At 45.1% G+C, this 20909-nt stretch overlaps 1 protein-coding gene across 2 annotated transcripts in view; it reads left to right on the forward strand.

Moving 5' to 3' along the window:
• The window catches only part of LOC137432221 (POZ (BTB) and AT hook-containing zinc finger 1), a 65717-nt gene extending 50730 nt beyond the window's left edge, over window positions 1-14987 (forward strand). For both annotated transcript variants that reach the window (XM_068123960.2, XM_068123959.2), the window contains exon 8: window positions 14850-14987. The gene's annotated coding sequence lies outside the window, so the exon portion shown is untranslated. The remainder of the gene's footprint in view (window positions 1-14849) is intronic.
• The last annotated feature ends 5922 nt before the right edge of the window (window positions 14988-20909 follow it).

The raw sequence follows: 20909 nt of genomic DNA on the forward strand, positions 1-20909 counted from the left end.
TTGGAGAGGAGAGGAATGGTATGGGGGGAGAATTGAAAGGGAGGGATTGGGGGGGAGTTTTGAAGGGGAGGAGTGAGGGGGGAGTTTAGGAGGGGAGGGGCAAGGGGGGAGTTTTGGAGGGAAGGGGAAAGGGGGGAGATCAGGAGTGGAGGGGCAAGGGGGGGGATTAGGAGGGGAGGGGCAAAGGTGAAGGGCAAGGGGGGGGTTCAGGAGTGGAGGGGCAAGGGGGGAGTTTAAGAGTGGAGGGGCAAGGGGGAAGTTTCGGAGTGTAGGTGCAAGGGGGGGGGATTTGGATGGGAGGGGCAAGAGGGGAGTTTAGAAAGTGGATGATTAATGAAAGACGAACATTGATAACAAATTGGGTTTGTTGTGATTTTCAAGTTAGCAATCCGATTCAGAACGATGGAGGAGGGATGGAATGAATGTGAATTTAGACCATGTAGTGAGGGAGACGTATAAGATATTGAATTTCTTTTTTTTGAAGTGGAATGAGTTGGAGAGGAAATTGAGAAAAGCCTTTTAAATAGGAAGAAAAACAGCGTGTTGTAATATACCACTGAATAAAAAACAGAAGGGGAAAGGTTAAACATATTTAAATAATATTTAAACAGAACTATGAACAATCTTATATGCACAAAAATACCAACGGGGGGAGAGCCGAGAGGGACCACCACGAGTCACGTGAACAGGGCAAACGGTGGATGGCAAGGAGATAATGGGGGTGGGGCGAACAGCACACCTGGACAGAAAATACAGGATGAGACAACAGTACACGTGGAGAAAAGAAAATAAATGTTTTTGTTTTTTTTGTTTTTTTGGGGGGGTGGGGGGGGGGTGGGGATTTAGAACGTTAGACAGTATTATGTTCGGGGTAGAAGGGAAAAAACCAAGAGCCAAGCAAAACACGCTTAAGTTAATAAAACACCGACGGGGGTACAACTACAAGGCCACACACGAGGAGCAGAACACGATTAATTAATTACGAGTTACAGGAAATTCAAACCAAAACTAACTATAATCAAACAATATCACATGGACGATAAAATAACGAGTTGAAATTTGACAATCTATCTGGGGAAATGGGGGAGAAACACGTGGTCGAAGAACGAACGAACGAATAAGAATGAATAAACGAATGAGCACAGAGAAGGTAATGTCTTTTTTTTTGTTTTTTTGAGTTGAGATTTACATAAGGAAGTAGGCTTTGGGGTGGAAAGACTGCGAAAACAGAGAACGAAAGTTATTGGATCACAAACGACAGGCGCTGAGAGAAAAACAAAGCCTCAAGGTTGTACAGTGTACACTGTACAAGACCTCAAGACGACACGAATTAACACGATTTTCAATACAGGTATGAAAGATTTGCACCGAAAATCTTTGACGGGACAATATACGTACATACACCATAAAAGAAATACAGTTATAACGAAAATACAAATTGGAACAATTACTTAACTTCGATTTCGATGGAGAGCGTGGAGAGCTGCGAAAAAACGAACCATCGCCAGCAAGACCGGAAACGGAAGTCGAAGTTGATCGAAGTTGAAGTCGAAGTTGATTTTCATCTGAAAACCCATGAATTTTCATCCAATTGACTTGAAAATAGAACTGCATTTGCACATTGCCTCACTGAATTGGGAACTTCTTCCTCTTCTCCATGTACTTCTCCTGCAACTGCCTCACAATGAAAAGCGCATCTGTCGTTCCTCTTCCTGGCATAAATCCAAACTGCATTTCGTCGATCTTCACTTTCTTCCTTGTCCTCCTCTCCAACACCCTTTCCAATACCTTCATTCCATGCTCCAATAACTTTATCGCTCGGTACGAGCCACACTCCAGAGGGTCACCTTTCCCCTTGTATAGAGGGACGAGGGTACTCAGTTCCCAATCCACTGAAATGCGGCCTTCTTTCACCACCAGATTACAGATCTCTGTCATTCTCTTCACACCCCAACTTCCTGCTGCCTTCAACATATCTCCCACAACTCCCGCCGGCCCTCCCACGTTTCCACTCTTCATTGCTTTTATCGCTTCCTCAACTTCCTTCTCAGTTATCTTCTCTGCCAGTCCTAAAACTGGGTTACTCTCTATGTTGCCATCCCATTCATTCTCTGTATTCAACAGCATTTCCATATATCTTTTCCATCTTCCTTTAATTCCATCTGGGTCGACAACGATTTGTCCCACTTCATCCTTCAAGCAACTCACCCCCATCACATCACACCTCTGTTTCGCTATGTGCTTTGCAATCCTGAATACTGCTTTCTGACCCTCTTCCGAATCCAAGCGTTCTCCGAACATTTTCCTACATGCCTCCTGCGCCTTTGCTACCTCTTTCTTTGCAGCCTTCCTGGCTGCCTTATAACTTTCATGCTCTGCTGTTTCTGCACCCATAACCTTCGCCTTCTGCCACTCCTTGAACTTCTTCCTCTTCTCGTCAATCCTCTTTCCAACTTCATCATCCCACCACCATGTTTCCGAGTGCCTCGGTGGTCCTTTTGTCCATCCACATACCTCACCAACGGCTCCCAACAGACTAGCTTTCATTGACATCCAACCACTTTCAAGCTCAACCCCATCATCCTCTACCCTACTCAGCCTCTTTTTTAATGCCTCCCTCACTGTCACCTCTTTCAACCTCCACACCTTCATTCTCTGTTGGTACTTCACCCGCCGAGCTCTCCTCGCACCTTTCACCCTTATGTCGCAGACAACCAAGTGGTGCTGTGAAACAGCCTCCTCCCCCGGGATCACCTTTGTGTCCCGGAGGTGCCCCCTATCTCGCCTACGCACCATCAGGTAGTCAACGGTTGTCGTCGACCCACCTGACGTGTATGTAACAAGCTTATCCTCTTTCTGGAACTGAGTATTACAAATCAACAAATCAGCTCCATCAGCAAACTCCAAAATCCTTTCACCTTCTCAATTTCTCACACCATATCCGTAACCCCCATGAACTCCCTCAAAACCATCCATACTCCTTCCCACATGTCCATTCAGGTCTCCTCCCACCACAACAACTTCCTCATCTTTCACGTTTTCCATCAGCTTCTCTATCGCACACCAGAACTTGTCCTTCTCTTCATCGCTTCGACCAACCTGCGGAGCATATCCCGAGATGACGTTCACCAAGAGCTTTCCAATCATCATTTTCACCATCATCAACCTATCACTCACTCTAGTCACACTCACCACACTGTCTACAAACTCCTCAGAAAACAGGACACCAACACCACCATTCACGCCCTCCAGGCACCCTTGCCACACAAAGTTGTATTTCTGTCCCTGCCTACCCTTCACCATTCTCACACCACTTCCCTTCCATCTTGTCTCCTGCACACAACATATGTCCACTCTTCTGCTGACCAATACTTCCATGGTAGCATGTCTCCGAGGTAGCAAAATGTTTTCACACCTTCCAGCTTCACGCCGTGTCCAAGATCCAACTCAACATTTCCTCCATCTGCAGCTCCCTCTGTGCACACCTTACATTTGAATGTAGCTGCCACACTGGTTAATGACCCTCTCAGACCACTACATTTTTGATGAACCCACTCAGCGCACATTGTACATTCAATGGAGTTCACAACGAACACCCTTCCTGCACACAGCACATGGCTACTTCCCAGTTCTTTCCACCTCACCACATGCTTTACCACTTGCCATCACCTTCGTCTTTCCTATATTCACCTTCAGACCTTTTGTCTCCATACATTCCTTCCGTTCTTCTTTTCCTTCAGTCCATCCATACACTCCGCAATCAACACCAGATAATCTGCATACAACAACTCCCACGGTAAACCCTCCTTTACGTTCTGAGCCAGCACCTCCATCACAGCTACAAATAGTAGTGGACTTAGTACCGACCCCTGATGCACTCCCACCTTCACCTCAAACTCACCACTGTTCCTGTCCTTCGTCCTTACAGCTGTGCGCGCTCTTTTGTACATTGCCATCACTACTCTGATCAACCATTCCTCCACTTCTAACTTCCTCAATGCCCATGTCAATACTTTGTGTGGAACCCTGTCGAATGCTTTCTCCAGATCAACAAACCCAAGAAACAACTTCTTCCTCTTCTCCACATACTTCTCCTGCAACTGCCTCACAATAAAGAGCGCGTCTGTCGTTCCTCTTCCTGGCATAAATCCAAACTGCATTTCGTCGATCTTCACCTTCTTCCTTATCCTCCTCTCCAACACCCTTTCCAATACCTTCATTGCATGCTCCAATAACTTTATCGCTCGGTACGAGCCATACTCCAAAGGGTCACCTTTCCCCTTGTATAGAGGGACGAGGGTACTCAGTTCCCAACCACTGGAATGCGGCCTTCTTTCACTGCCAGATTACAGATCTCTGTCATTCTCTTCACACCCCAACTTCCTGCTGCCTTCAACATATCTCCCACAACTCCCGTCGGCCCTCCCGCTTTTCCACTCTTCATTGCTTTTATCGCTTCCTCAACTTCCTTCTCAGTTATCTTCTCTGCCGGTCCTAAAACTGGGTTACTCTCTATGTTGCCATCCCATTCATTCTCTGTATTCAACAGCATTTCCATATATCTCTTCCATCTTCCTTTAATTCCAGCTGGGTCCACAACGATTTGTCCCACTTCATCCTTCAAGCAACTCGCCCCATCACAACACACCTCTCTTTCGCTATCTGCTTTGCAATCCTGAATACCGCTCTCTGACGCTCTTCCGAATCCAAGCGTTCTCCGAACATTTTCCGACATGCCTCCTGCGCTTTTGCTACCTCTTTCTTTGCAGCCTTCTTGGCTGCCTTATAACTTTCATGCTCTGCTTTTTCTGCTCCCGTACCCTTCGCCTTCTGCCACTCCTTGAACTTCTTCCTCTTCTCGTCAATCCTCTTTCCAACTTCATCATCCCACCACCATGTTTCCGAGTGCCTCGGTGGTCCTTTTGTCCATGCACATACCTCACCAACGGCTCCCAATAGAATATCTTTCATTGACATCCAACCACGTTCAAGCACGTTCATCCAACCACGTTTCCACGTTGTGGAAAGCAAATCCAACGGAAGGAAATCTCATTTCCTTTCACAAAGCCCGAAACAAGTGTGTGTCCACCCTCAGGAGAGCCATGAAACAATATCTCTCCGTTCTCAAGACCGAACCCCCTTATCTGTCTCCCTCTTCCAAATCCTGGTGGCGTCTGGTCAAATCTGTTTCTGGTGTTTGTTCCACCTCCATCCCCTCCCTTACCTCAAACGGCTACACAGCTGACTCCGCACGTGAAAAAGCTGAATGCCTCAACTCTGTGTTTGCCTCCAAATCTTGTGTCCCAAACCCATCCCTCTCTGTACACACCGTACCCAGTCGTACCCAGCTGCTCCTGGACTCCGTGTCCTTTCCTCCTGACAAGGTGGAAAAGTTTCTGTCAACCCTCGACTCTGATTCTGCAACTGGACCTGACGGCATCAGCCCACGGGTCCTAAAATTATGTTCTTCCGCTCTTTCACTCCCTCTCTATGTTCTCTTCACCCTCTCTTTTGCTCAAGGTCAACTGCCATCTGCTTGGAAATCGGCCAACATCACCGCTTTGCACAAAAAAGGTGCAAAAACAGATCCTAGCAACTACAGACCAATCAGCCTTCTCCCAATTATCAGCAAAGTCATGGAATCCATCATTGCTTCGGATATGAAATCTTTCCTCTTCTCCAATGGCTTGATCTCTGCTCATCAATTTCGTGTCAGACCAGGTCACTCTGCTCTGGACATGCTGCTTCTGCTGTCTCAACAATGGATGGAGCTCCTCAATGCCAAACAGGAAATTAGAGCTGTCTCCCTCGACATATCATGTGCCTTCGATGCGGTCTGGCACCCCGCTCTGCTCACCAAGCTCTCCTCCTTTGGTATCCAGGGAAATCTCCACGCATGGCTGGCGGACTTCCTCTCTCGTCGTAGTCAACGTGAATGGGTTTCTCTCATCTCCTCTTCCTGTTCAGGCTGGAGTTCCCCAAGGCAGTGTTCTGGGCCCTGTGCTTTTTCTGGTCTTCATCAATGATCTCTCTGACTCTCTTGAAAATCCTCTCTATCTCTTTGCTGATGACTCCACTCTCTGCCGCTCCATTCCTCATCCCTCAGATTGGCAGTCTGCAGCCTCCTCACTCTCTGCAGACCTGGACAAAATCACAGACTGGGCAAACAAGTGGAACATGTCTTTCAATCCTGACAAATCTCACACTCTTACGATGTCTCTCCGAAAAGACCGACTAGACAACCCTCCCATCTACTTTCTGAATAATCCTCTCCAAGAAGTTCTGTCACTCAAGGTTTTGGGTCTCACTATCTGCCATGATCTTTCCTGGGAAAACTACATTTCCAAGCTGGCCTCCAAAGCCAGTCGCCGACTGGGCATCCTCCGTGGTGTGATGTCCTTCCTTGGCACACCTGAGCTCCTCACCACATACAAGGCTTTCATCCGCAGCTCAATGGAATACTGCTCTCCCCTCTGGGCTGGTGCTCCTGCCTCACACCTAGCTCGTCTTCACGCTGTTGAAACCAAAGCGTTCAGAATCATTGGAATCTCCTGCGATGACGCTATCTCCGAGGGCCTTTCACCTACTCACTGCAGTTGGTGGTCTTTCCGTCTTCTACCGACTCCTCTCCTGCCTTGCTCCCCCAGCTCTCTCTAGGCTCTGTCCCCCAAATATTCCTGCAGGTCGCACAAGATCTGCCTGCAACCCTCTTTTGGTTAAACTGCCAAAATCAAGACTCTCTGCTCACCTTCACTCCTTAATTCCTCTTTTCTCCCGCCTCTGGAACAAACTCCCTCACTCTCTTCAATCCCACTCCTCCCTCCAGGTCTTTAAAACGGCTGTTCACCACCATCTCTTATCATCTCTTATCTGGCCCCAATCCAAAACCTTGATCTTTTCTACCCCCGCTAATTTCACCCCAAATCCACTTTTTGAGGTGACTTTTGTCTTCTTTCCTGGAAGTCCTTGGTGACCTTGCATTTTATACCTATCCTGCCTCCCCCCAGGCCCTCTCCCTCCCACACATCTCCCGATGTCCCTGCTCTCAAATGTTGTGTTTGTGTGCTTCCTCCCCTTCTCTCCCCATCTTGTCGACCACTCCCCTTTTTATATACTTTGCTTGTTTGTTTGATTTGTTTCTTTGATAAATGTTAGCTCTTTCACGAGCCTCGACTCTGTATCCAAAAAAGAAAAAAAAAAAACCTCAGCCACATCAGCCTCTACCCTACTCAGCCTCTCTTTTAATGCCTCCCTTACTGTCACCTCTTTCAACCTCCACACCTTCATTCTCGGTTGGTACTTCACCCGCCGAGCTCTCCTCGCACCTTTCACCCTTATGTCGCAGACAACCAAGTGGTGCTGTGAAACAGCCTCCTCCCCCGGGATCACCTTTGTGTCCCGGAGGTGCCCCCTATCTCGCCTACGCACCGTCAGGTAGTCAACGGTTGTCGTCGACCCACCTGACGTGTATGTAACAAGCTTATTATCCCTTTTCTGGAACTGAGTATTACAAATCAACAAATCAGCTCCATCAGCAAACTCCAAAATTCTGTCACCTTCTCCATTTCTCACACCATATCCGTAACCCCCAGCAACTCCCTCAAAACCGTCCATACTCCTTCCCACATGTCCATTTAGGTCTCCTCCTACCACAACAACTTCCTCATCTTTCACGTTTTCCATCAGCTTCTCTATCGCACACCAGAACTTGTCCTTCTCTTCATCGCTCCGACCAACCTGCGGAGCATATCCCGAGATGACGTTCACCAAGAGCTTTCCAATCGTCATTTTCACCATCATCAACCTATCACTCACTCTAATCACACTCACCACACTTTCTACAAACTCCTCAGAAAACAGGACACCAACACCATTCACGCCCTCCGGGCACCCTTGCCACACAAACTTGTATTTCTGTCCCTGCCTACCCTTCACCATTCTCACACCACTTCCCTTCCACTTTCACTCTAAAAGTACAAGAGATATGCATACACTTACTGTTACTGACATATAGGAAGTCACATACGACATTTCATTTGGCACCATGACCGTTGACCTTGAGTGACCTTGAAAGGTCAAACTCAAGGTCAAAAATTGTTTTTTTAATCATAACTCTGTCAAACATTATCCGATTCCCTTCTAACCAACACCCCTGGAAAAAAAAATACATTCCGGCAAGTCCTCGGACTCTGACCAATTTCTAGTCTGTTTGTCTGTCTGTTTGTTTGTGAACAAAATTTCTCAAAAAGGTGTGGACGGATTCGGACGAAATTTGGTATGTCACAAGGACGAAACGATTCGATTTTGGTGAAGATGCGGTTTCGGATCCGGCTACGAGAATTTTTAAAGTTATTCTTCAGCATTGGGAGATAGGGCCAAAAACGATACATAGCAGGATATCTCAAAAAGTTGTGGACGGATTTGGATGAAACTTGGTGTACCGATTGTGTGTGTGACAAGGAAGAATCGATTCATTTTTGGTGAAGATCTGAATATGGATTCGGATATCATAATTATTTAATTTTTTAAGTGATTCTTCACCATTGAGTGATGTAGCCAACCAGGCGGAGGTATGCTCTCTACTCAGTGCCGTTGTAGTTTTTCCCTGCGCTCGCGAAGCAAAAACAGGGTTAGGTCATCGGGTGCGTACGTACGGGTCTGTATTTTTTAAAATTAACTTTCCCTGCAATTGTTAGTCTGATTGACATGCAATTTTACCATAGGGGTGCCTCCGCCTGTATATATATTTTTCTCATAATTATGACGTCATAGGTTACGTGGTATGGATGCATCTTGGAAAAATCGAAAAACGTTGCACCTTCATATCCCCAAAACTGCTCAATGGAAAAAATTGAAACAACGCTCACTGTCAAGTACTCCCCATGGGGAATAAGGTATGGTAACGATAAGGTCATCGGTCGGTGCCTTGGCTGTGAGCCTGTGACGTCATAATTCAACAAGTACAACGCTTCATCCGATCAGCATGACATTTTTTTTTCTCTGCAATTTTTGGTCCAATTGAAAATTTTAAAAGTTTCACCATAGGATCGCCTTGTAGAATTTTTATGATAATTATGACGTCATAGGTTATGGGTGCCATCTTGGAAAAACTTTGCATAAAAACTTCGCATAATCTCTATATCTCTGAAATTAAAATTAGTATTGGGCATTTGTATTATAATCGCTGGGTTTCAATGCAGTTAGGTCGCTAAATAAATTAGTATAAGCTATACACAATAACGCAGTTCAGTTTTTTTTTTTTTTTTTTTTCTTCCCACTACGGTTTGAGGTTGGTATGGGGGGGAGGGGTGGGCCTCTCCTACTCTAATGTCCCGGGCCCTGTTACACATAAATCTGGCTCTGCCCTCACCGTCTCATTTTGTTCCAATACAGAAGCAAGAAAAATGACATGCAGAGAACGATACTTACAAAATCCACCCCCCACCTCCCCTCCCCTCAAAAAAAGTTGCCATGGATACATAAAATTGTCCATTTTATTAATATTTAAATTGACGATCTTCAAAAGCTCAGTTCAAAAGGATGACAATTGATGATTTTAGAAGTTTGACCTTGAGTCGACCTTTGACCTTTTGCCCTTAAAAAAATAGTTGCTTTCCTAATTCTGTGATGCACTTTGCAATTGCTCTTTAACTTTCAAGTTAATTGGATGAAAATAGACAATTTTCCAAACACTAAAATTATGATTTCAGTAGTTTGACCTTGAGTTGACCTTTTGACCTCAAAAATAGCTGGTTTCCCAATTTTGTGACTCAGTATGCAAATGCTGTTCAATTTTCAAGTCAATCGGAAGAAAAATGATAATTTTAGAATTTTGACCTGAAGATGACCTTTAACCTCAATTATGACTTACTTGGTGGTTTAACCTACCATTTGGTGAAGTTTCGTGAAGATTGAACTAAAATTGTGACCTGTAGGCGACTGACAAATAGACAGACAGACGCACAAGACCAACCAATTCACTTGAAAAATCTTCGATTTTGCAAGTATTTGCATTAATTCACACCCAATTTGATCCACATTGATTAGCCCTCAGGGTTTTCTCAGTGAAGTTCAAGTTTTACCTTGTGGCTGACCTTATATCCACATCTTTTGAATATTCTAGAATTAATCATAATATTCTAAAGCTAAAACGATGGCAAGAAGAAACATTGTCCATTATCATTCTGAATTTGGCAGTAGCTATGGACAGTACCAAGTTTGACTGATACAAAAGCAACATTTGTCCTTGTTACCACAGCTCAGAGTCTCGGTTGTGATTTGCAGGAGCTAACCATCAACCTTGGGGATTGCAGTGGGATAGCACGCTCTTTCATGACCTCACAGGGAAAGAACGTCTTTGTTGTTCGAGTCTACTTTAGGTCAAGGTTCACTGCTACTCATGCTATTGCTACTCCTCGCAATGACCTTAACTTACCACAACATCTTGTTTAGCAAGAGAAGGTCAATTCTGCACTTTCAAAATCTGCCTGTTCTAAATTTGCTGGATATCTATGGCCTCTCAATGAGCAGCTCATTGGTTTTGACCTTCTTTAATTCAGCTGTATCCACAAAGTCAAAGCGAGCAATGGTGATGGCACTCAAAAAAAAGGAATACCTATATGGATAAACCTCCAAGGTGTATCCTGCTGAATATCAGGAAAATACAAATATCAATTGAAGATTTTGTCACAAAGAACACAATGGACTTCCTGAAGTGCCTCGAAATTCCAGCTGTTTTTTCTGATTGTGACCTAAAGTCATAGGAGCTCAGAGAGGATTACAGGCAGTTGAACACTTGGAGGAGGTAAATGACAATGCTGAAAGGTGTGTGGTCCTTATTGAAGAGTGTAATTCCACCATGACAAAGAAAGAAGAACAGAAGCAATTCCTCCATCAAGTCACGCAGGACCAGAAAAGCTGCTTCCTCAAAAGCATAAAGTAAACAATATCAGTGTAAAAGTGACATCAAGTAAACATGCCAGGCCACTCGTATCAGGACACTACAGTCCAAAACTTTAACCTCGTTGAGCAATAGAAGAAATTTAACATTTGACTTTTAACATTTGACCCAGTGTCCGTCATCTGTCTGTTTGTCTGTCTGTCGTCTGTAAACAATTAGACGTCTACGCTCTAAAAGTCACAAATGAATGAATGAATGATCGTTTTAAGGCCATTTTCCCCGCTAGAGCAGGAGTTAGCCTTGCGGGCCCCATGACAATCATGGTTCCCTGTTTGAGGCAATGTTTTTATGGCTGGATGCCGTTCCTGATGCCAAAAGTCACAAATATTGATTAAATTTGATGAAACTTGTGCCTTTTGCCACTTAAAGATATTTGAAAACACACATATAAACGCACATATAAACATATAAACGCACATATAAACTATATAGTTTGTGGTTCTTTTTTTTTTTTTTTTTTTTTTTTTGTATACTGAATCGAGGCTCGTGAAAGAGCTAACATTTATTTCACAAACAAATCAACCAGACAAACAAAATATACAAAAGAGGGAGCGGAAGCCAAGATGGGGAGAGAAGGGGAAACACACAACCACAACATTTGAGAGCAGGGAGAAGTATGGGAGGGAGAGGGCTTGGGGGCAGGAGGCGTGGGAAGGGGAGGGGGGGGGGACTTGTATAGGGGGGACTTATATAGGGGGGGACTTATATAGGACTATTGATTTATATAGGGTTGGTTTTCTAAGGCTTATATCAAAATATTAACTTATATCAAATAAGTCTTTTAAAGTGAAAGCGCGATGACGTCACGCGGCACGAATGCGCGCCTGTGTCGTTGGAGGTATTGACTTCTATAGGGTTGGTTTTCTAAGGCTTATATCAAAATATTAACTTATATCAAATAAGTCTTTTAAGGTGAAAGCGCGATGACGTCACCACGTCACGCAGCACGAATGCGCGCCTGTGTCGTTGGAGGTATTGACTTCTATAGGGTTGGTTTTCTAAGGCTTATATCAAAATATTAACTTATATCAAATAAGTCTTTTAAGGTGAAAGCGCGATGACGTCACGCGGCACGAATGCGCGCCTGTGTCGTTGGAGGTATTGACTTCTATAGGGTTGGTTTTCTAAGGCTTATATCAAAATATTAACTTATATCAAGTAAGTCTTTTAAAGTGAAAGCGCGATGGCGGCACAAATGCGCGCCTGTGTCGTTGGAGGTATTGACTTCTATAGGGTTGGTTTTCTAAGGCTTATAGCAAAATATTAACTTATATCAAATAAGTATTTTAAGGTGAAAGCGCGATGACGTCACCACGTCACGCGGCACGAATGCGCGCCTGTCGTTGGAGGTATTGACTTCTATAGGGTTGGTTTTCTAAGGCTTATATCAAAATATTAACTTATATCAAATAAGTCTTTTAAGGTGAAAGCGCGATGACGGCACGCGGCCTTGCCTAGATGTAGGCCGCACCTCATTTTGTCGAATGAAGTGGTATTCGGGTGGTTCCGGTATTTGGGACCGCAGGGACGGAAAGTGCAGGTACGGGGTGCCAGGCACTCCCCAGCCGGCCCGCTCTGAAGGTTCGGATCGGGACACCGGGATTCATTCCGGTCGGCCCGGAGGTGGGGGTGCGGGGCCTGTCACGGAACGTCAAAACAAACGGCCTGCCGGGGCCGCCCAAAAGTCGGGCGTGAGGGGCGCGTCCACTAATGGAACGCCTCTCGCTTCCCAGATCGAGGGCCACGTGGTCAGGAGAACCTCGTCCCTTCTGGTTGCCTTGCCGTCCCACCGTGAGCGCTGGTCAGGGTGTACTTCAAGCTAAGCTTAAGTGTTAAGTGTTAAGTTCCTCCTTGCCCTCGCAAGGGAAAGGCTAGGGTCAAGCTCTCCCAAATTTCCAAACACTAGAAATTGGGCGTCTCAAATTAATTAATTAATTAATTAATTTGTTAATACATCTCAGTCGCCCGCGACCTCTCCAGCGCGGGCGTCGAACCAGTTCATTTCCGGTGCGACCGGGCCGAATATCGGCCCGGCCGTGGCCGAAGCCGTTGATTCCGCCGTAGCACGCTAACGCGTAGGCTCGCGCGTCCCTGGTCCGCCAGGGCTCCGCGGGTGTCCTACCGTGCCTGGCGCCGCTATTCTCTCAAGCTTCCGGGAGTAGGTGCCGGTGCCCGGGGACGGATTTCGCTGTCTAAACATGGTAGCGCTAGGCCAGTGGGACCGCCGGGACCCACGTGCACTCACACGTTGTTATGTGCGTGGGCGGCAGTATCAGACCGGGGCGCCCAAACGCGCCTCGCGCCCAAACGCTCCCCGGCCCAAGTTCATCCTGATGCGCCCACATTGTGCGGACAAACCCCACCAAGTCGAGGGCCACGTGGTCAGGAGAACCTCGTCCCTTCTGGTCACACTTTGCCTATCGGCCGGCCTCGAAGACCGAAATTGTGACTATGTCACCCTAAAAAGGGTGCATAAATTATATGCATATTCTAACCATATTGATATAGACCAGTTGAGTTCAGGTTCCCTGAAACCTCTTGTTTGTACTTGTGCAACAAAATTATGGTGTGACAGTTTTAGGATTTTTAACTTTAAAGTTTTAATTTTTAACTTTAAAGTTAAAAATAAAACCTCCATAAAAATAAAACCTTTACCTGTAAATAAAACCTCCATACTGTCCAAAGCAACGGGGCAAGTGAACTGCGTGTTCAACGGAGAATTGAAAAATGTTTTCAGTGGCTACAAAGCAATGAATCCCCACAGCATGGCAGGATGGCTGAGATGTTACGCACACTCGCTCTAAGCTGTTTAGCCTGGGTTCGAATCTGGACCCATCTATAAACTGTCATACTGGTGTTTCATCAACGTGTCTGCCGGCCCTCAGATGGACGTTAAACTGGCCGTCACATCTGCCAGAATTTCTCCCCCTCTTGCCCCTCCCCTCCTCACTCTTCCTTCCCCCTCCTCACTCGCTCCCCCTTCCTAGCTCCCACCCATCCTCGCCCCTCTTCTTGCTCACCTACCCCCCCCCCCTCATTCTCCCCAACTCTCCCCTTCATCCTCTCTGTCCCTCCTCCCTCTCTCTCGCTCCCAACCTCCTCATCGCACCCCGTCCCTCCCATTGTGTACAGTATAGTGACGTGTGGTGAGGCGTTGCTCTCCCCCACCCTGCCTCACTCTCCCCCCCCCCCCTCCTTTCCCTCCCACCTCTCCCCCTCTCTCTACTCTTGCACTCCTGTGTCTCCCATCTCTCTCTCTTCTCCCTCTATCTCACACCCCTCTCTCTCCCCCCCCCCCTCATCCCCCCCTCCCCCATCCCCACCAACTCTCTACCCTCCTCTCTTAGTATTCCCGTCAGTCCTGAGGGAGGGGGCTGGGAGAGGGGTGGGAGGAGGGAGGGGAAGAGGTGGGAAGGGGAGGAAGGATCCTGCGTTGCCCGGCAATGCTGTGTTCCTTTGCTATTAACTAATATAACGTGTTAATGTGCTGTAAAAGAGGGTGCATCATCGGCGGTGAACTTCCAAAAAAAGATTTTTTTTTTCTACAACCTATAAAATCTTTATTTTGTTTCAATTTAATTATTAACTTGAACACTGTAAAACACCAATCACCAAATTGACACTTTCAAAACTTTCGTTTAGCAGTACATGCACAAAATATTGCAGAATTTTACACCATCACCATCTCAACCAATCAAATTTGCCGCTTGCTCTCTCGACGTTCCCTTGTCCTTTTTTCTCAATACTGCACGGGGTAAGGTGTTCAATGAACTCTAGTTTTAATGTGGTTCATCGTCTTCTTATTGAGCACATTTTTCTTATCCATGAGATTATTTTAAAATGTTATTTTATGAACCAACCTACTTATTATTTTGTCTTCTTTTTGTAGTGTCATCGATGAAACCTACAGGCAAGAGGATGCTTTACTGAGAACTGACGCATTTCTCGGTCACCCGGGCTTGCATAGCCAGCGCTCCAGCCAATCAGGATCCGATACACCTACATCTTTAATCCCCTACCCTTAATAACCGTTATTTTAAATACAGATGCGGTCATTTTAACCGTTACACGTGGCGTTTTAAGATCTCCAGTGACCATTTATTTTGATATGCTTCATCACCTTCTTATCTCCGGGTACATCAGTGAAAACCTTATCTTTGAGATTACTGCGCGAAAATGTACAGACTGCATCAGTTCGCTGCAGAGCTTGCGCTGCGGATTTGGCCGAGGTGCAAAGGTGCTCGGATGGGACCTTGGTGCCAGCCGTCGATGGCATTAAGTGAAGAGGAAGATAAAGAAAATTTTATACTCACAACCTGATAGTTTTAGTTGTGTGCGATGTTTGTATATAGTATATAAAAAATCTCATTGTACTCTGATTGCGTATAGGTGACTTTGGCTGCGAGAACATCAGGAAAAGAGGAGAGAGGAGGACATGGTTGAGAAAGTTTCTTTGTCGTGTGCATGTTTTTCTTGTTGTGTCGCTGCCTGGCCTGGCCAGCTGTTTTGTCCAATTTGAAACCATGTTTCATCGTGCTTTATGGAGGCAGTTCATTGTGTGTGTCATTCCCAAAGATGCTGGCATCGCCAGAAAATGCTGTATTTAGAAGAGGGCCGTATGCGAGCGAGGTAGCGAAAAGCTACAGATTTGGAGAGGAATGGGTGGACGATGACCTGGATCCCTTAAGCCATGGGAATTAGCTTACGATGTCTTGACCTAACCCTGGGATACGCACTGTGCTGTGAATTTCAAATTTTGGGGTATCAAAGGATGTTGATGTGCTGATAATATATATATATATATACACACAGGGTGATTCAAAAGTAGCGCCCGATTTCTGTTTATATATATATATATATATATATATTTCTGTCAGTTGATTGTTTGTTTGCCATTTGTATTACAGTGTACAAGAAGGTATAAATAAATGAATGACATGTTTACCTAACCATTTATTCAGTGGAAAATTATTACGGAAGTGTACCAAGCTGTTTTACTTGCAATTTTCAAAGTGCCCTCCCTCGTGATCGATGCACAATTGCAGCCGAGCAGGCACAGAGTGGCACACACGCTTGCAGAGTTCGATATCAATTTCCTCAAACTTTGTAGTGATTTGAGCCTTCAATTCCTGAATGGTACGAGGCTTTTCACGATAAACAAGGTCTTTCATGAGCCCCCAAAGAAAGAAATCTGGAGGTGTAAGGTCTGGGGAGCGTGCCGGCCACTCGATCGGACCGCGGCGGCCGATCCACTTTCCGGGAAAGTTTTCATCAAGCCGAAAGCTGATAAACATAAACATGTCATTCATTTATTTATACCTTCTTGTACACTGTAATACAAATGGCAAACAAACAATCAACTGACAGAAATATATATATATATATATATATATATATATATATATATATATATATATATATATATATATATATATGTATATAAACAGAAATCGGGCGCTACTTTTGACTACGGTGATCGGCTCATTCGATCAACAGCTCAGAGCCGATTACCGCCAGCTGATGTCACGCACGTCTTCACTTTCTGCTTGCAGGGAGCTTTGATAGGCCCGATTTTTGAATATTTTTTTTACACAATTTAAAATGTCCACGCATTTTTCTTTCCAGTCCCTTCATTCTTTTTAAACGGCACGACGGAGCGGCGATGTGTATATTGGTGGAAAAAGGAAAAACTCGGAAGTCCAATTCATATGTGTATTACGTTCGTACGTATATAATTCATGTGTACATACTTCACTTTTTGAGACATCGATGGTTTTGACATGTAACATATAGTTTGTAAACTAACGGCCCGTACGCACCAATTTGTAGCAAATTGTCGTGTGGGTTCCATGTAATGTCCCGTTCGTTAGCGACCCGCACGGAATAGATTTGTCTGGTGCCGAGTATTATGACGTTTAGACGAGCTTTTAATGGAGATTGAAGCACGACCATATATCTTTTTGTATCGGTAGCTGTTGAAATTTTTAAAGATTACTTTAAGCATGACAAGAAGGAATAATGTTGTAATTTTGTACTTTTTGGAGCTTAGGATTACGTTTCTGTTTCCGAGTATAAATCATGGGATGCTGTTCTCCTTTTTTGTTCTTTTCTTTTTTGTATGCTGAACATGTGCGTTGTACAAAGCAACAATAAACAAAAGATAGACCGATTGGACTTTCAAGTACTGGAATTTCTGTATTTTGAGTGGAGTGTGGAGGTGTTCCACTATCACCTACCTCCCCTTTGCAATATCGATGGCCAGCATTCTCCAATTGAGTGGTCAGGAATTCCGCTAGATTGGGACCATTTTCGGGTTCAGAGATAGTGAAGTGACCTTGAATCAACATCTGGGATGTGGAACATCTTTAGCTGGGCCTCGACTTCCAGCAACATTACTATTGGCCACAGGGTCCGTGCTTGAGAAACGAGAGCATGGAAATCGAGGCTTTTGCAGGTGGAGTTGGAAACATCGTTATACTCTGACAGCCAGAATAAACGAATGCAATTAAAAGGTCTTTTATTTCATGAATAAAATGGCTGGAGCAAAATACAGAATCGACAAGACAGACAAACAAATTAAGAGACAATTGCCGAAGTCGATGACATTCACCTTCACTGCTTCTGTAAAGGGAACATTCACCTTAACTGCTTCTGTAAAGGGGACATTTACCTTTACTGCTTCTGTAAAGGGGACATTCACCTTTACTGCTTCTGTAAAGGGGACATTCACCTTTACTGCTTCTGTAAAGGGGACATTTACCTTTACTGCTTCTGTAAAGGGGACATTTACCTTTACTGCTTCTGTAAAGGGAACATTCACCTTTACTGCTTCTGTAAAGGGGAAATTTACCTTTACTGCTTCTGTGAAGGCGACATTCACCTTTACTGCTTTTTTAAAGGGGACATTCACCTTTACTGCTTCTGTAAAGGGGACATTTACCTTTACTGCTTCTGTGAAGGCGACATTCACCTTCACTGCTTCTGTAAGGGGGACATTCACCTTCACTGCTTCTGTAAGGGGGACATTCACCTTTACTGCTTCTGTAAGGGGGACATTCACCTTTACTGCTTCTGTAAGGGGGACATTCACCTTTACTGCTTCTGTAAGGGGGACATTCACCTTTATTGCTTCTATAAGCGGGACAGACATTCACCTTTACTGCTTCTATAAGTGGGACAGACATTCACCTTTACTGCTTCTATAAGCGGGACAGACATTCACTTTTACTGTTTCTGTAAGGGGGACATTCACCTTTACTGCTTCTATAAGCGGGACAGACATTCACCGTTACTGCTTCTATAGGCGGGACAGACATTCACCTTTACTGCTTCTATAAGTGGGACAGACATTCACCTTTACTGCTTCTATAAGCGGGACAGACATTCACCTTTACTGCTTCTATAAGCGGGACAGAAATTCACCTTTACTGCTTCTATATGCGGGACTGACATTCACCTTTACTGCTTCTGTAAGCGGGAAGCCAGTACATTAATCGGTGCTGACGAGTTGGTTCTCCACTCACGTGATGGTCTTCATCTGAGTCAGCCCCGGATCTAAACGGTAGTCGCAACGTCGGACCTGGGCCTCGCCTGCTGGGCAATGATACCAGTCGGTGGTGCCTTCGAGTTTTAAAGTGGATCTTCCCAAGTGGAAGTAGTTTGTTAATTGTTCAATGATATTCTAATTGATAATGCTAGTTACGAACTGAACCTTTTTTACACGGTGAGGTCCACAGAAGAGTTTTCCCAAGTTGGTCGTTTTATATATTGATTTAGAGGCTTGTGAAGGAGCTTTTTACGCAAGGTTACAAGGACGTGACAGCAAATTAAGGGAAGGACTCGTGCAAAGTCCTTTTTTGGTACACCTGAACTCTTGTCCATCTGAAAGGCCTTCACCTGCAGCTTTGTGGAGTACTGGGCTGGTACAACTGCCTCACACCTCGCTCAGCTTGATGCTGTGGAAACCAAAGTCTTAAAGATCATTGGTGTCTACCTACCATGATTAAGCTGAGTCTCTGGGCCTATCACTTTCACATCGCAGACATTTGGCTGGTCTTTCTGTCAACTTGAGTTGAGTGTCCAGGGAAACCAACTTCAGACTGCGTAGGATATTGTGGAGGATGAACTGGTGTGCTCGCTGCGATGACGGCTCTGAGTGGAAGTCGCAGTGGTCCTCACATCACTTTCATTGTTGCTGCCGCCTCACTGTCGTCTGCCAACGAAATGATGGAACTGGCAGCACTAGTTTTGTGCACCTTAAGCTTGCGCCATTCTTCCTCTACCTGCTCACGAACCTGGCGACCGACGGTGCACCTTCTGCGACGGGACCTTGTCGTAGGTGCCGAAAGATGATATGTGGTCAGTCTTAATCGACTGCAGGACCATGCGATCCATCGGGTTTGTGACTAGCTGCTCAATATGTTGGCTGGCCACAACCGGAAGGTTGCATCCAGTCATTGTTCCATGGCCTGCAGTTTGGCGAGCGTGAGTAGGGGAATAATGTTGTTCCTGGGACACCCCAAATCTCCATTCACTTACATGTTAATTTTTCTCTCACCCTCATTTCCCCAAAACACCTCTATTTCTCCCACCCTGTTCTTTACGAACCTTTTGGCCTTTTAACATACGAGCTATAGCACCTATCCTCAATGTTGTTCATTAGACCACTCAAACAATGATCCTACGAATATTTGCTCCCTCTCACTCTCTTAATATCAATGATCCCGAGTAGACCACTCAAACATCGATCCTACAAATATTTGTTTATGCGTAGGAAATAATTTAATTATCTTCCCACTACCATCACCATCAAATATATGAACAAAGTATATGTTTGAGTTTGGTTCTTTATCAAGATATTTTAACTGAGCTAAGATAAAATGGTAAACCTCCCTCAATGTTCTTGTTGGAGCACCTCCAGTGCCACACACCATTTTAAAATTAAAGTATATATTTTCCTGACAACCATCAAAGTTTTCCGTCCACTCAAAAATATTTCCATCTTTTTTGCCCAACTCACCGGTATTTAAATTAATTCTCTTATTTGTTTTGTGAACTTTTTTACCAGTTGCCTTTTCAATTATACCTATTTGATATTTTTCACATTCGTTATGTTTTCCATTTATATACCAAGGTTGATTACATCTCCACTCTTTAGTCTGGTTGATACTTGGTTCTATCATTTATATATTCATAAAAAAAGGTGGCGGTAGCCCCTTAAATTCCCTAACCCCATTATCTTATCACTTATATATCTTATCACTTATATCTTATCACTTATATATATCTTATCACTTATATATATTGTTACGGATCGCGGATTAGATGTTATTTACCGAGCGGTGGTATTGCCGCGACCTAACAGTTCCCCCGATTCTTCCCCAACTCACCCGATTCCACCCGAACGTTGGCCAAATCGCGCTACGCTAAATCAATGATTGGAAAGGACACAACGACTGGGATAAATGAAACGACGCAAGGGGTACAGTTCTCAAGACCTCCAGAGGAGGGTATAATTAGTGGTGGAGAAAAGGGGTAGATTACAAGGTAGTGAGGTAAAGACACAGAAGAGATAGGCACTTAAATACAATCTTATCTTAGCCCAGACAGACCACAGACAAACGGGACAAGGCTGACTTACACAGGGATTGATGGCAGGGAAGGACAGGTAGTCGATAGCACAAGGTGCACCTTGGCTCGGGGGCAGGATCAAGCACGGTCCAAGAGATGCAGGGAGGTCTCACTGCGCTCGGAAGGGACGTCTCTCTTGCTTCAAGCTCAGCGCGCATCTGACGTCACCACTCCCTCGGCTGCGCATGCTCAACGGGGAGTGACACGCCCTCGGCTGGTTGGCTCCGCCCCAGATGGGACCGGTCCGCCGCTTCCATTGGGTGCGGGGGTTACCGGGCTCCGCCCTTGACGAGGAGCTGACAGGGAGCCCCTATTTGGT

Source organism: Myxine glutinosa, chromosome 8 (assembly GCF_964187855.1).
Source record: "Myxine glutinosa chromosome 8, kmMyxGlut1.1, whole genome shotgun sequence".
In the NCBI taxonomy this organism is placed as follows: domain Eukaryota; kingdom Metazoa; phylum Chordata; class Myxini; order Myxiniformes; family Myxinidae; genus Myxine; species Myxine glutinosa.